At 38.3% G+C, this 18,038-nt stretch overlaps 1 protein-coding gene across 1 annotated transcript in view; it reads right to left on the reverse strand.

Moving 5' to 3' along the window:
• LOC106008219 (uncharacterized) overlaps positions 1-17,711 on the reverse strand; it is a 130,449-nt gene extending 112,738 nt beyond the window's left edge. Inside the window, exon 1 of the mRNA XM_087185894.1 lies at positions 16,816-17,711. The gene's annotated coding sequence lies outside the window, so the exon portion shown is untranslated. The remainder of the gene's footprint in view (positions 1-16,815) is intronic.
• Positions 17,712-18,038: the final 327 nt, after the last annotated feature.

The raw sequence follows: 18,038 nt of genomic DNA on the forward strand, positions 1-18,038 counted from the left end.
TCATAGGGCAAGGGGCTGGCTTTACATATCTGATCCATTCTTCGCTAGATAAGCCTAGCTCTACAATGCACAACAGGGTGTGTGTGTGTGTGTGTGTGTGTGTGTGTGTGTTATATATTTTTAAAAAGTGAGTTGGTAAGGCTGTTTTAATACCAATACCTTTATGCCCATTATGTGCTGTGCAGGAATGGCTACACGAAGCAAGGACTAAAATTCGGAACCATTCAACATTCTTGGCTTCCAGCGAGACCCATAAAAGAGGGCCTCAGTGGTGCTGGGAGCCAGTGTCCTGCCCTGCTGCAGTAGTGACTAATAGAAGAGAAAAGGGGGGTTTCGTTTACATGCTGTGAGATCACTGCAAACCTACTTCACTGTGTTGAGACAGGACAAATGCAATAGAACGCATTGGGTAGTGTGTGTCTGATCCTGGTTTCTTGTCTCCTTCAAATGCTGCCCTCCTCTTAATTATTATATTTGTCTGGGCTTTGTAGGACTTTACTGAGTCTCTGTGTTGGTGATTGCTAGGTGGCCTAGTTTGTGTAAATACAATGTGTTGGTCTTTTCTCCATGTTCTTTTGGGGTTTTATTGTTTACAAAATTCTTTTTGTATTGAGAGAAAAATAGCCAAAGCATCTTTGACAGAAGGTTCTGCACCAGGCAAAAGGATCTGAAAAATAAGTTTGGGGAGGCTCATTTTGAAGTGGGGATCGTGAACCATCTTTTCTTTTGTGGTCCCCTTTTCCTTGTTTCCTATTTGGGACCAAATCTGTCCTAAAAACTTGATTCCTACCTTTTTCTCTCCCCTAAAGAAAACCTACACACCCACACACATACATATTTAATTCTTGGAGTATCTCTGCAACTCTTAAGAGACTTATGCAGAAATCTTGAAGGAGCAAGGAGCCTCTACCCCTTGTTCCCAACCTCCTGAGTCAAGACGGTTATTTGATACAATTCATCCCAAGTACCTGCTGTCTGGATGGACCAAACCTACGGAGTTTGTAATCCTCGAGAAAAGGAAGTGGGGGCCTTGGGGGCCTTCTATGTGAAAGTGGGGTCAGGAGACCAGGAAAGGGAGTATGAATGTATATTCAAGTCACTCAGGAACTTTTATGCAGGTGCAAGAAACTTATGTCAAAGTGGCCTCAAGATTGTTTAATAGAAGACACGCGAATGTAACTCCATGTTTACTGCTAGAAACCAAAGCTTTGTGTGAAATCCTGAATTTATGGAGAGGGATGGAGGGGGGAGGGTGGGAAAGTATGTACCTGTCCTTTCCCTGAATCCTTCATGCCATTCCTGAACTTCTCAGGATCAAGCCCCCTTGGGCTTTGGTGACCCCCTCACTGGGGTATCTATTTGATGGTTCATTTTGCTATACCCCTGTACACTTACTTCTTTTCCTATTTTCTAATCATTTTCTAACACAAGTGCTGACTCTTCCTTCCCTTCTCCTTTCCCCAGGAAAATACAATGAATAAAGAGTCTTATTGGTGCAAAAAAAAATTGATGGAGAAATAAGATACTTTCATGACAAAGAGCACCTTAGGAACTTCATGAATACCAAACCAGCACTCCAAAAAGTTTTAGACAACATCCTAGGAATAGAAATGAGGATTGTAACCCCAAGAAGCATAGCAGAATGAACCCATCAGGCACAACAAGAAATTAAATGCAAAGGGGGAGAATCCAACAAAAAGAAAAAGTCATGACAAGGATAAGTCAATACATATCAGTTATAACCATCAATGTTAATGGTATCAATTCACCAAACAAAAGAAGTAGACTGGCAGAATGGGTCAAGAAGCAAAATCCAACAATATGCTGCATAGAAGAAACGCACTTAATTCAAAAAGAAACTCACAGATTGAAAGTTAAAGGGTGGAAAACAACACTCCGTGAGACAGGAACCAAAAAAAAGCAGAAGTAGCTATCCTCTTTACAGATCAAGTGGATTTCAAACCAACACTGATTAAGAGAGACAAAGAAGAACGCTACATCCTTGTAAATGGAACAATCCAACAGGAACAGATGACAATCATAAATATCTATACACCAAATACTAGTGTGCCCAACCATATAAAACAAATACTAACAGACATGAAAAGTCATGTATGCACTAATACAATAGTAGTGGGGGACCTCAATACCCGACTGTCACAAATAGATAGATCAACTAGACAAAAAATAAGTAATGAAACACTAGAACGTAATGGAACTCTTGAACAAATGAACTTAACAGATGTTTACAGAGTGTTCCACCCCACAAATTCAGAATTCAGAATACATATTCTTTTCAGCTGCATTATGGGTCCTTCTCCAAAATGAGAAGGAGAGTATGAGACCACATACTCATAAGTTTAAGTAGGTGCAAAGGAATTGAAGTTATCCCCTGTATATTATGAGACCATAGTGCCATGAAACTGGAGATCCATAGCAAAAGAATCTCAAAAAATTTCATAAACACATGGAAATTGAACAACACACTTCTGAATAACCAACGGGTCACAGAGGAAATTAAAGAAGAAATCAGACAGTTCCTTCAATTAAATGACTATGACAACACAGCATATCAGAATCTATGGGACACAATGAAATCAGTCTTATGAGGGAAATTCATAGCAGTGAATATGCATATTAGGAAAACAGAATGAGCCCAATTAAACAACCTGATGCCGAACCTCAACCTTCTAGAAAAAGAAGAGCAAGACAAACCCAAAGCTCATACAAGGGAAGAAATTGTAAAGATCAGAGCAGAAATCAATTCAATGGAGACTAAGAGAACAATACAAAACATTAATGGAGCCAAGAGTTGGTACTTTGAAAGAATCAACAAAATTCACAAACCCTTAGCCAACCTTATCAGAAAAAGGAAAAGAAAAGGCCCAAATCCATGCAATTAGGAATAAAAAGGGTGAAATGACAACAGGCCCAGCAGAAATTCAGAGGATCAATAATACTTACTTCAAGAAACTATACACCAATAAGATGGAAAACACAGAAGAAATGGACAGATTCCTAGACACGTATGAATTACCAAAGTTGAATGAAGATCTAAAAATTCTAAACAACCCAATATAAACCAATGAAATAGAAAATGTAATTAAAAACTTGCCAACTAAGAAAAGCCTGAGTCCTGATGGCTTCACTGCTGAATTCTACAAGACATTAAGAGAGGAAATTCTGCCACTATTGTTTAAACTCTTCAATGAAATTGAAAGGGAAGCAATACTCCCAAATTCATTCCTGGAAGCAAGCATCACCTTGATCCCCAAAGCAGAGAAAGACCCAACTGAAAAAGAAAACTATAGGCCAATCTCACTAATGAACATAGATGCAAAAATCCTTAATAAGATACTGGCAAATAGAATGCAGAAGATCATACACCCTGACCAAGTGGGATTCATCCCAGGGATGTAGGGATGGTTCAACATATGCAAATCAATCAATGTAATACACTATATCAATAGAGCCAAGGACAAAAAACATATGATTATCTCCATAGATGCAGAAAAAGCATTTGACAAAATCCCACAAGCATTTATGATAAAAACCCTACAAAAAATTGGAATAGATGGTCTCTACCTCAATCTGATGAAAGTCATCTATGAAAAACCAACAGCTAGTATTATACTAAATGGTGAAAAACTAAAATCCTTCACATTAAAATCAGGAACAAGACAAGGATGTCCACTATCACTACTCTTGTTCAATATAGTTTTGGAAACATTAGCCACAGCAATTAGACAAGAGAAAGAAATAAAAGGACTAAACATAGGAAATGAAGAAGTCAAATTGTCATTATTTGCAGATGACATGATACTTTATATAGAAGACCCCAAGAACTCCACCAAAAGTCTTCTAGACTTAATAACCAAATTCAGTAGAGTAGGTGGATACAAGGTCAACACACATAAATCAATGGCTTTACTCTACACAAACAACAGACTCACTGAGACAGAGACAGGGCAATCAACTCCTTTCATAATAGCATCCAAAAAACTGAAATACCTAGGAATCAACCTAACGAAAGAAATCAAAGACCTCTTCTCTGAAAACTATAGCACTCTGAAAAGAGAGACTGAAGATGATATCAGAAAGAAAGACATCCCATGCTCCTGAGTAGAAAGGATCAATATAGTGAAAATGGCCATACGTTCAAAACTGCTATATAGATTCAATGCAATTCCAATTGAAATTCCAGCAGCATACTTCATGAAACTTGAGAAAACAATCCAAAAATTCATTTGGAACAAGAAGAGACCCAGAATAGCAAAAGCAATTCTAGGTAACAGAGACATGGCAGGGGGTATCACAATCCCCAACCTGCAACTCTACTACAAAGCTACTGTGATAAAAACAGCATGGTACTGGCAAAGAAACAGACCTGAGGACCAGTGGAACAGATTAGAAGATGCAGAAACAACGCCAGACACACTCAGCCATCTCATCTTTGATAAAGGAGCCAAACACCCTCACTGGAGGAAAGATAGCCTCTGTAATAAATGATGCTGGAAAAACTGGGTTTCAACTTGCCAAAGATTAAAACTCAACCTATATCTCTCCCCATGCACTAAACTAAAATCAAAATGGATTAAAGATCTAAATATTAAAATAGAAATGTTGAATCAGCTGGAACAGAGGTTGGGGAGAACTCTTGAAGACATTGGTGGAGGAAAAGATTTTATGAATAAAACCTCAGTTGCCGGTGAACTACTACAAACAATCAACAAGTGGGATCTCTTCTCACTAAAAAGCTTCTGCACAGCAAGAGAAATCACCAGCAGTGTGAAGAGACAACCCACAATGTGGGAAAAAATCTTCACTTGCTGTTCCTCAGACAAAGGCCTACTATCTCGAATCTATAAAGAACTTAAAAAGATCAGACCTCCCAAATTTAAAGACCCAATTCAAAATTGGGCATCTGAAATGAACAGACATTTCTCAACAAAGAAGTAGAAACAGCAAATAAACATATGAAAAAATGTTCAACATCACTGGTCATTCGAGAGATGCAAATGAAAACAACGCTAAGATTCCACCTCACCCCAGAAAGAATGGCTGCTATCATGAAATCAACTGATAACAAATGCTGGTGGGGCTGTGGGGAAGAGGAACACTGCTCCACTGCTGGTGGGAGTGTACACTGGTGCAACCACTGTGGAAATCAGTATGGAGATACCCCAAAGACTAGGACTGGAAGTCCCATTTGACCGAGCTATTCCCCTGCTGGGTGTCTTCCCCAAAGAATTAAAAGAATCATACCACAGTGATATATGTGCGCCCATGGTCATAGCAGCACAGTTTGTAATAGCTAAAACTTGGAAACAGCCCAAATGGCCATCAACTGGAGACTGAATCAAGAAAATGTGGTTTTTGTAATAAAATGGAGTACTACTCAGCCATAAAGAATGAGAAAGTAGAGACATTTATAGCTAAATGGATGCACATTGAGGTGATGCTCCTAAGTGAAATAAATAGGACACACATGTGTAAATACCAAATAGTTTCTCTAGTGTGAGAAACTGAAAGTGTAAATAAGGACTAAAAGGTATGATAGATAATGTGAAACAGGAATGAAAGGGGCAAAGGAGAAGGGGAAGTGGGAAGGGTAAGGGAAAGGAAAGAAGGGAATGGAATTAATATGAGAAAATGAAAACCTGGAAACAATTTTTTTTAAATAGGGAGGGATGGAGGGGTTGAAGGGAGGTCAGGGGAAAGGAGAAAAATAAGAACCAAGAGAGATTATGTAAAGGTGCAAATTTCCAATGATGAATGTCATTATATTGTACGCCTAAAATGTACCAATGATTAAAATGAATAACTGATAATGTGAAGTAGGAAGAAAAGGTCCAAAGGGGTAGGGAATTGGGACGGGTAAGGGAAAGGTAAAAAGGGAAAGGAAAAATTGTGAGAAATGGAAACAAAGTCTTTGTAAATAGGGAAGGGTGGAGGGGGTGAAGGGAGGGCTAGGAATGGGGAAAAAATAAGAACCAAGATGCATCACGTAAAAGTGCAAGCTCCCAATGAGAAATGCAAATGTATTGTATACCTTAGATGTACCAATAAATGAATTCAAGGAAAAAGAATGGATCAATGATCTAAATATTAAAACAGAAACACTAAATATGCTGGAAGATATAATAGGTAGGACTCATATAATAAGAAAAGACTTTATGAACAAAACTCCAATTGCACAGGAAATATCACTAAGTCTCAACAACTGGCATCTCATTAAAAAGGTTTTGTACAGAAAAAAAAAAAAACTACCAACAGAGTGAAGAGAAAACAATGTGGGGGGGGGGGGGGTGCCAGGGGTTCCTCAGACAAAGGACTACTATCTAGAATATATAAAGAACTTTTAAAAATCAGACACCCCCACCTTAAAGAACCAATCCAAAACCGGGCATCTGAAATGAATACAAATTTCTCAGATATAGAAGGACAAATGGCAAATAAATATATGAAAAAATGTTTAAAATCACTGGCCATTCAAGAGATGCAAATTAAACAATGCTGAGATTCCATTTCACTCTAGAAGGAATGGCTATTATCAAGAAATCAGTCAATAACAAATGCTGGAGGAGCTGTAGGGAAGAAGGAACCCTTCTTCACTGTTTGGGGGAGTGTAGACTGGTGAAATCACTGTGGAAATCAGTGTGGAGATTCCTCAAAAAACTAAAACCAGACTGGCGAGCAGCATAGGCACGTGGTCAGAGAGGTCCCTGGCCATCTGGAGCCCTGCTCCGTCTGGCTCACCACGTCCACCTGTGACCAGGGAGATGGTGAGGATTCCTCAACACACCCACCGGTGAGCAGCTTAGCCACATGGTTGCCTGCAATCCCCGCCCCACACACACACACCTCTAGCCTCCTGGCTGTGTGGCTACCTGATTCCACACTACAGAGGCACAAGGAGGTATAAAGGCCATTGTCCTGAGCTGCAGAAGTGAGCAAAAGATAGAGGGCCTCTCTCAGGCTCCTTGATGAAAACTGAAGCCCACTGGAAAAGTGAAGAGAATCTCTGCAATAAAAGCACACCAGGGCCAGGGATTTAGCTCAGTGGTTTCCGCTGCCTGCCTCGAAAGTGCAAGGTCTCGAGTATGATCCCCAGTACCAAAAAAATAAAAATAAAAATAAATAAATAAATAAATAAATAAAGGCACACCAGACCACCATACTTGGTAAGTTGGAGGGACCACCACCTCCCATCAGAACCTGGACTATCTTCAGGGGAAGGGCAGCTGGAACCTGCAGTAAAGCCTTGCAGACTTCAACCCTGCAGGAGGACAGGGAGCTCAACTTGGGACTTGCAGCCAGAAATCTGCCTGAATTTCATGGGTTTGTGACTGGCTTGCTGAGACTCATTGACTTATATCTGTACACTGCTGCTCACGTTGTCTATTGTGACAGCAGAGACATACCCTGAAGGAGGCCCTTCATTTTTATCTTTTATTTGTTATTTTCAAAATTATTAGTATTTTTTGCTCTTATTTTAATTTTTTTTCTCTTTTTCTACTCTTTGATTTTTATTTTTCTCCTTTTTTTCTTTCTTTTCTCTTTTCTTTCTCTCTCTCTCTCTGCCTCACACCCTTGCTGTCCCACATTGTTCTTCATCTCCCTTTGTGTCCCTCTTCTGGCCCTAATTCATATTTCTTCTTTATTTTTCTTTTCTTCTCTTTTTCCTTCTCTTGCCTGTGTCTCTGGCCTCACTGCTAACCTTCCCCTATCCTTCTGCCTACCTATCACTCCCTCCCCAACTCCTTCTAACTCCCCATCCCGAAGGGCAAAGTTGCTATATTGAAGAGTTTATTCACTATAAACACATGTTGGGTTGGTCCCGATTTTGATTTAATTCACACAGTTAAAGGTGATAGATTAATAACTACCACAAATTGTCATTTTCTAAGATGTACTTGATGCTATGGTGGTTGCTGATTGTATCACTTGGGCTAAGGTGTTGTGATTGATGTCCTTCCTGGTATAATGAAAATGAGATAGCCTCAGAGCCATTACAGACACAAAACCTAAAGACCAGCTATATCTGGAAGACACCTCTGAGAAGCAATCATTCCATAAGGGTTATAACTACAAGCATCAAAGGTACTTAGAATAAGCAACTTTGAAGTATTAAACCAAGGACAATACTAAAAACAAAAATGAGAAGACATTTAAGCAAGGCACAAACTCAAACTTTCACCCCACAAAAGGCAAATTCTGGGGGCAATGAGGTGGAAAAGTCTGATAATTGACCACCTGGATACCCTGAACTGATAGCACAGAAAGTAACAACACAGATGAATAAGGCTCTAGAAAAATTCAAAGCAGAAATAATCTCCCAGATAACTACAGAGATGGTGAGCAGAGTGAAAGACATGACTAGAGGATCTAGAACAGAAACAGATAAAAAAAAAAAATAGATGAGCTCAGAAACATCCTGGAAGCCATGAATGCCCACCATAAGAAAGAAATGGAAACCATGATCGCCCAGCATAAGAAAGAAATGGAATCCATGAAACAGATTCAAACAGATATCCAGGAGATTAAAAACTCCATTGAAAGTATGCACAGCAGATTAAGGGAAAGTGAAGTTACAATATCAGATATAGAAGACAGGATTGTGGTTAATGACCATGAAAATAGGCATTTCTTAAAAATTGTAAGGGACCACAAGAAATCAATCCAGCAGCTGCTGGATGATGCAAAGAAGAATAACATAAGACTGATAAGAGTCCATGAAAAAACAGGAGAAAGTACAATTGACGTTAAAAAAAAATTGTTCACAGAAGTAATAGTAGAAAACTTCCCAGACAGAGGTAGAGAATTGGACATACAGAGAAGTGAGGCATATAGAACTCCAACTAGCCACAATCAAAAAATATCTACACCTAGACATATAATAGTCAAGATCCCAGAAACACAAGAGAAGAACAAAATCCTACAGGCAGTTAGAGAAAAGAAACAAATCACCTATAAAGGAAAGCCCATCAGAATCACGACAGACTTCTCAACACAACCCCTCAAGTCAAGGAGAGCCTGGAGTGAAGTATTTCAAGCCCTAAAAGAAAATAACTTCCAACCTAGACTGTTGTATCCTGAAAAATTATCTTTCAAAATCTATAGGGAAATAATATACTTCCATGACAAACAACACTTGAGAAATTTCATGAACACCAAACGAGCACTCCAAGCAATTCTAAACAATATCCTAGAAAAAAAACAATGAAGGTCTCAACTCCATGAGGCCCAACAGAGCGAAGCCACCAGGCAAGGTAAGAAACTAAATGGAAAGGGGAAAAAATAAGAAATAAAAGAACCAACAACAGTAAAACATCATGACAAGGATGAGTCAATATCTATCAATTATAACCATCAATGTTAATTGCCTCAATTCACCAATCAAAAGAAATAGACTGGCAGAATGGATTAAGAAGCAAAATCCAACAACATGGGCCGGGGATTTAGCTCAGTGGTTTCGCCGCTGGCTGTGCAAGTACAAGGACCCGAGTTGGATCCCCAGTACCAAAAAAAAAAAAAAATCCAATAATATGCTGTATACAAGAAGCACACTTAACTCAAAAAGAAATTCATAGACTGAAAGTAAAAGGATGGAAAACAGTTCTCCACATGACAGGAACCCAGAAAAAAGCAGCGGTAGTAATCTTATTTGCGGACAAAATAGATTTCAAACCAAAACTAATTAAGAGAGACAAAGGTGGTCACTACATCCTTGTGAAGGGAACAATCCAAGAGGAAGAGATGACAATCATAAATATATATGCACCAAATACGAATGCCTCCAACTATGCAAAACAAATATTAATAGACATGAAAAACCAAATAAGCACTAATAAAATTGTAGTGAGGGACCTCAATACCCCACTATCACAAATAGACTGATCATCTAGACAAAAAATTAACAACAAAATTCTAGAACAGAACCAAGCTATTGAACAAATGGACTTCATAGATGTTTACAAAGTGTTCCACCCCACAAAATCGGAATACACATTCTTTTCAGCTGCACTCAAGTCATTCTATAAAATAGACCACATGCTAGCCCATAGGACATGTCTAAGTAAGTGTAAAAGAACTGAAGTTACGCCCTGTATATTATCAGACCATAGTGCAATAAAATTGGAGATCAATAACATAAGAAACTGCAAAACCCCCGCAAACACATGGAAATTGAGTAAAACCCACCTGAACAACCAATGGATCACAGAGGAAATTAAAGAAATTAAACACTTTCTACAAGTAAATGATAATGCCAGTACAACATACGGGAATCTATGGAACACAATGAAAGCAATTCTATGTGGGAAATTCATAGCACTGAATGCCCATATTAGGAAAACAGAGAGAACTCAGATAAATAACCTAAAGCAGAACCTCAAGCTGCTAAAAAAAAGACGAGCATAACAAATCCAAAGCTCATGCAAGAGAGGAAATTATAAAGATCAGAGCAGAAATCAATGTAATAGAGACTAAGAGAACGATACAAAAAAAATCAACGAATCAAAGAGTTGGTTTTTTGAAAGAATAAATAAAACCAATAAACCATTAGCTAACCTTATCAAAAAAAGGAAAGAAAAGGCTTATATTCATGCAATTAAGAACGAAAAACGTGAAGTCATAACAGAACTAGCAGAAATCCAAAGGATCATCAATACCTACTTTGAGAACTTGTACGCTAATAAAATGGAAAACACAGAAGAAATGGACAGAGTCCTAGATACATACGAATTGCCAAAGTTAAATTCAGAAGATATAGAAATTCTAAACACTCCAATTACAATGAGTGAAATTGAAAATGTAACAAAAAATTTACCAACAAAAAAAAGCCCAGGTCCTGATGGTTTCACTGCTGAATTCTACAAGACACTGAAAGAAGAACTACTGCCATTACTCTCTAAACTCATCAAGGAAATTGAAAGGGATGCAATATTTCCAAATTCATTGCTGGAAACAAGTTTTACTTTGATTCCGAAACCAGGGAAAGACCCAACCCAAAAAGAGAACTATAGGCCAATCTCCCTAATGAACATAGATGCAAAAATCCTCAACCACATACCGGCAAACAGAATACAGAGGATCTTCAAGAAGATCATACACCCTGACCAAGTCATATTTATCCCAGGGATGCAAGGATGGTTCAACATATGTAAATCAATAAGTGTATGCAGCCTACGGAAGCACAAGGACCTGAGTTCAATCCCTGGTACCAAAAAAAAAAAATAAGTGTAATACACTATATTAACAGAGCCAAAGACAAAAACCATACGATCATCTCAATAGGTGCAGAAAAAGCATTCAACAAAATCCAACACTCATTCACGATAAACACCCTACAGAAATTTGGAATAGAAGGTCTTTATCTCAACCTGATTAAGGCTATCTATGAAAAACCAATAGCCAACATCATACTAAATGGTCAAAAACTGAAAACTTTCACACTAAAATCAGGAACAAGACAAGGATGCCCACTATCACCACTCTTGTTCGATATAGTTTTGGAAATATTAGCCACAGCAATTAGAAAAGAGAAAGAAATAAAAGGAATAAAGATAGGAAAGGAAGAAGGTAAACTGTCATTACTTGCTGAGAATATGATACTCTACATAGAAGACCAAAAAAGCTTCACCAAAAGACTTCTAGACTTAATTGACAGATTCAGTACAGTAGCTGGATACAAGGTCAACACTCAAAAAACAATAGCCTTCTTATACACAAATACACTCACTGAGAGAGAAATTAGGGAAACAATTCCTTTCACAATAACATCCAAAAAAATGAAATATCTAGGAATCAATCTAACAAACTAAGCAAAAGAGCTCTACACTGAAAACTACAGCACTCTGAAAAAAGAGATCAAAGAGGATATAAGAAAATGGAAAGACATCCCTTGCTCCTGGGTAGGAAGAACCAATATAGTGAAAATGGTCATATGGCCATACTTCCAAAACTACTATATAGATTTAATGCAATGCCGATTACAATTCCAACAACATACTTCACAGAACTAGAGAAAACAATCCAAAAATTCATTTGGAACCAGAAGAGACCTAGAATAGCAAAAGCAATTCTAAGCAACAGACACATGGCAGGTGGTAATCCCCAACTTGAAACTATACTACAAAGCCACTGTGATAAAAACAGCAAGGTACTGGCAAAGAAACAGACCTGAGGATCAGTGGAACAGATTAGAAGATGCAGAAACAACTCCAGACATACTCAGCCACCTCATCTTTGACAAAGGATCCAAACACCCTCACTGGAGGAAAGATAGCCTATTTAATAAATGGTGTTGGAAAAATTGGATTTCAACCTGCCAAAGATTAAAACTAGACCCATACCTATCACCATGCACTAAACTAAGATTGAAATGGATTAAAGATCTAAATATTAAGACAGAAACACTAAACTTGCTGGAAGATAAGTTAGGTAGAACTCTTGCAGACATTGGCATAGGAAAAGACTTTAGGAACGAAACCTCAGTAGCATGAGAACTAGCACAAAGAATCAACAACTGGGATCTCATCTTATTAAAAAGCTTCTGCACTGCAAGAGAAAGCACCAAGAGAACTGGTGGGAAAAAATGTGGGAAAAAACTTTCAGCAGCTGTACCTCAGACAAAGGACTACTATCTAGAATAGATAAAGAACTGAAAAAAATCAGACCTCCCAATTTCAAAGTCCCAATTCAAAAATGGACATCTGAAATGAACAGACATTTCTCAGAAAAAGAAGTAAAAGCAACAAATAAAAATAAATAAAAATAAATAAATAATAATAATAATAAAATATAAAAAATAAAAATAAAAAAGCAACAAATAAATATATTTGGTCAACATCACTTGTCATTAGAGAGATGCAGATGAAAACAACACTGAGATTTCACCTCACCCCAGAAAGAATGGCTGCTATCAAGAAATCAACCAATAACAAATGCTGGGGGGGCTGTGGGGAAAGAAGAACCCTTCCCCACTGTTGGTGGGAGTGCAGACAGAGGTCCCACTTGACCCAGCTATTCTCCTGCTGGCTATCTTCCCCAAAGAATTAAAACAAGCATACCACAGTGATATATGTGCACCCATGTTCATAGCAGCACAGTTTGTAATAGCTAAATCTTGGAAACAGCCCCAGTGCCCATCAACTGGAGACTGGATAAAGAAGATGTGGGTTTTTTATAAAATGGAGTACTACTCAGACATAAAGAATGAGAAACTAGAGACATTTATAGCTAAATGGATGCATATTGAGGCCATACTCTTAAGTGAAATAAATAGGACACACATGTGTAAGTACCAAATAATTTCTCTAGTGTGAGAAACTGAAAGTGTAAATAAGGATTAAAATTATTAAAATGAATAAATGATAATTTGAAATAAGAAAAGGTCCAAAGGGGTAGGGGAAGGGGAAAGGAAAGAAGGGAAAGGAAAAATTATGAGAAAAGAAAAAAATGGAAACAAAGTCTATGTAAATAGGGAAGGGTGGAGGGGGTGAAGGGTGCACAGGTAATGGGGATAAAATAAGAACCAAGACACATCATGTACAAGTACAATGATAAATGTATCCAATGATAAATGTAAATGTCTTGTATACTTAAAATGTATCAATAAAAGAATTTAAGCAAAAAAAAAAAAAACTAAAACCAGATGTTCCATTTGACAGAGCTATTCTCCTTCTTGGTATCTTCCCAAAAGAACTAAAAGAATCATACCACAGTGATATATGCACACCCATCTTGGAAACAGCCCAAATACCCATTGACCAATGAATGGATAAAGAACATTGGGGGGAGGGGGGTAATACAATGGAGTACTACTCTGCCATAAAGAAGGATACACTTGAGATATTTCCAGCTAAATGGATGCACCTTGAGACCATACTCTTCAGTGAAATAAATAGGACACACATGTTCAAATACTTCATTGTTTCTCTGATGTGAGTAAACAAAAGTGGAAATAAGGACCTAAATGTATAACAGATATTGGGAAATGAGAAGAAAATGTTCAAATGAGAAGGGGAACAAGGGAGAGGGGAAGGGGAAGAAAAGAGGGATAAGAAAAAAGAGAATAGAGGGGAAAAATGGAAACAAAGCTTTTGTAAATAAAGAGGGAAGGGGAGGGGAATAGGAAAAAAAAAGAATTAAGATATATCATGTGCAGGTACAAATTCTCTATGATGAATGTGATCATTATGTATATCTAAAATGTACCTATAAAAATTTTTAAATATATTTAAACAATAACAGGTTCTATTCATTTATACAGCTTCTATGAAAGGTACAATAACCAGTTTATTGATATTTTAATGTTTTATTATGAAAAATATCAAACATCCTCAAAAGTAGATAAAATGGTATAGTATATTCTCAGGTATCCATCTAGTAGCAACAATCTTAAACTCACGGTCAATTGTGCCCTATCCATATCTCCACCCATTCCATCCTACTGGAATATTTGGAAGCAAATTCAAGATGGATATCATGGGATTTCATGCATAAACATTTCAGAGTGAACCCCTAAAATACAATGACTTATCTTTAAACCTAACTAAAACACCATTGTTTCACCTAAAAGTAATTCCTTAGTAACGCAAACATCTAACATCAACTTTTCAAATTTCTCATTAGTCATTTTTTATATTGCAGGGACAAAATGAGTATTTCTGTTACAAATGAGTATTTTTCACAGGGCTTATTTTTTTTAATCAAAATACAAATAAAAGCAGATATACTATGTGGTTATAGTAATTCAAGTCTTTTAATTTTCAGGTCTCACTTTTATCTCTGTTTTTACTTCCTTGCAATTTATTTTTTGAAGAAATGTCCTATTTTAGTATATAGAATTTCTGGGTTGGGAGAGTAGTGCCAAGCACTTGGCTACCATGTGGATGGACCTCGGTTAGATCTCCAGTAGAGAGAGAGAGGAAAGAGACAGAGACCGACACAGAGACAGAGAGAGAGACAGAGACAGAGGATTTCCCAGAGTAAATTTGACTGTTTACATCTCCTTGGTGTATTCTACTATGTTCTTTCGTCTTCTGCATCCTCTCTAAATTGGTAATTGTATCTAAGACTTGGTCAAATTTACATTTAATGCTTTTTGCAAAATATTAATTTTACCACCACCCCCTCAAAAAAAGTACCAACAAAGTAATCTCAGTTTCTGCCACCAACTTATAATTAATTTTTTCTATAATTTATACCAGAACATATTGCATAAAGCGTCAGTGTTAAATTTGTAAATGAACATAGGGCATTGTTTTTTGTGGAAAAGACAATATCCGTGCACGTACACACACAAAAGTTATCACTGAAAATAAACACAAAGTTCAAGCAACCCCCCAAAAATAACTCAAAATCATAGCAATAACAAATGCAAAACAACCTGAATATCTGAAGAATATTAAAACCTGAGGTTAACTGCACATTTTCCAACCATTATAATTGAGGCTCAGGTGTTCACAACCCTATTTTTTCAGGAAGGCGGGGGGGGGGGGGGGGGGGGGGACACTTCATGCCCCAGGCTTTTGTACAGTTTGCCATAGATAACACTAGAGGGAGACCAAGGTATAGCTGAAAAACTCACACTTAGCCTCAAACCTGAAAGATTTAAATTCCAAGTTGTTGATCACACAAAACATAGTTGTTATTGAACATTAAAATTAGTCACTTTGTGTTTTGATGTTTGCAAGGAAACATCATACTAAAGGAGTTTTATATCTGGGATCTGCCTGCAAGATGAAAGAAAAAAAACAGCCCTTGCGTACTCGGTACAAAGCGCATTACACAAAATGTGCCCCAGAAGGCTTCTTGGCCCCTGAATTTAAAAGGCCTTTAGAGGTACAAACGAATTATTTTATAGTGTCTGAATTCAGTTTTTCAGAAATTCTAAGCACCTTTTCAGAACAGGGAAAGTGCAATACCCCAACTTCTTCCAAATTATTATTTTTAAACATGAAAATGTAAAAGGCACATAAAAGAATGCAACAGATTTCTATTTTCACAAAGATAATTTATTCTACCAAATCAAAGAAGTATCTAATTGTCTCCTCCCCTTTCCTCTAAAGTAAGTTGATACTTGTTTGCTAGAGGACTGAGCACATGTTCAGTCAGCCTTGTGGTTAATCCTGCTTGACTCCTTTCTTGCAAATTATTAACCAAATGTCAGAACTAACAATTCTCTCCTTTTGCCACAAATGTGCATGGTCTTTATAATACTTATGCTTTACATTAAGGTAGGTCTTTAAGTTTTATAGCTTAAGCCTGGTAACACACACCCGAAATCCCAGCACTCTGGGAGACTGAGGCAGGAAGATGACAAGTCTGAGCCCAGCCTAGGCATTTTAGCAATTTGAGACCTTTTCTCAAAAAAAAAAAAAAATTAAACGGCTGTGAATGTAGCTCAGTGCAAAGGTCCCAGATACAATTTCTAGCACTGCAAAAATTAAATAGAACTTAAATTGTTTAAAATTATACAACTCATTTTCTCATGCTATTTCATTTCATCCTAAAAACTTTATTTATTTTTTTTGTTTTATGGAAGAAGTTTCCAGTTTTAAAGAAATCAACATTCCAAGTGGCTATATATATATACATATTGCAAAGATGCACTTATACTTCCCATAAATGGGACCCAAATCCAGAGTTTCTGACTTCCAAAACTCAGATACGGTCTGACTCATTCTGACTCTTGGACAGTACTAGTGCCAGAAATTCCGATTCCCTCTGAATAATCCTGGTTCTCCTTGCCAACGCCTGAAGGGTCTGAAGGGTCAGAATGATACCAGCACTTCCCCCCTCACTCACCCGGGCAGGCAGCATGGAGTCTGGTGCAGAGGCAGCCCGAGCCCAGGCTGGCAGCTGGGATGGCACTGCGACCCGCAACTGGTGTGCCTTGGGGCGCCGGGCGGGGCGCAGCCCACAGAGGCATGGACAGGGCGCAGAGACCAGGGTTTCTCCTGGGAATGATAAAGACGGTCCTCACCAGAAGATAGGGTCACCAGATGGGGCTTGAGGAGATCCCCACATAGGAAGGGGCACCTCAAATCACCCCAACAGAGTAGGTTGTAGGTTTGTTGACTTACGTCACAGAAAAATAATTCTTAAAATGTGCCCATGAGAGGCATAAGGAGATTATCGGGCAGAATTTTAAAAGCACACACTCAGTATAGAGTGCGGCACCTGAGACAGACTTTTGCTGGCTGGGGGTTGGGGTTTCTGTGCGACCTGGTGGCGATCCAGGACGCATATTTCTCCTGGCTGGCAGGTTAAGGGCTGGCCGGCAGGTCAGGATCCAATGCAGCCATTTCCTTGAGTTGGGAGCTAAGCCAAGATCGCTCTGCTTTCTTCGGAGGGAGCCACATTTCACAAGTGACAAGCACGGGGGCCCAGGTTTAGTGTGCCCCTAAGACCCTTAGGAATGGTTTGGTTTGGTTTGGTCTTGGTATGTTTCCTGGAAGGGAAAGGGGCTTGAGTACTTTTGTGTCCTGAAATTGCAGTTTTTCTTCAGAGTACAATTACAAAGTTATGATGGAAAAGTGAAAGTTATGTTGGAAAAAAGTTTTGATGGAAAATAAAATTTCAGTCCATGTACCAACTGCCCAAAAGGATTATAGACATGTACTAATAAATAAAAATTGAAAAGGAAAAAAATTCCAGTCCAGGGCCAAGTAGTAAATTTTTAACAACTGAAGAAGGGGGAAAGAAGGCCCTGGTTTCTAGTTTACAAGCATCCACGTATTAATACTTCCATCGTGTTCAACTCAACCTACCAAGCCTCACACCACCAAAGGTCCTGTGAGAAAGACTGGCGATCTGACAGAGACCTGACGGGGAGCAGCCCCCCATGGCCTTCTTAGGCTGTGCCAATATTCGGGCCAGGCCTGCGGAAAGACTTCCTCCACACTCCTGTGGGATCCTTGAGGATAAGCTTTCCATAAGCACAACCGGCTTCCAGGCCCAGCCTTCACTTCTGCTCAGGCTTGAAGAACAGGTTTATCGGATTGGTGTGTGCAGGAAGGAAACTGAGT

Source organism: Heterocephalus glaber, unplaced genomic scaffold, assembly GCF_053883595.1.
Source record: "Heterocephalus glaber isolate CG9 unplaced genomic scaffold, H.glaber_assembly_v1.0 deba00001503, whole genome shotgun sequence".
Taxonomy (NCBI): domain Eukaryota; kingdom Metazoa; phylum Chordata; class Mammalia; order Rodentia; family Bathyergidae; genus Heterocephalus; species Heterocephalus glaber.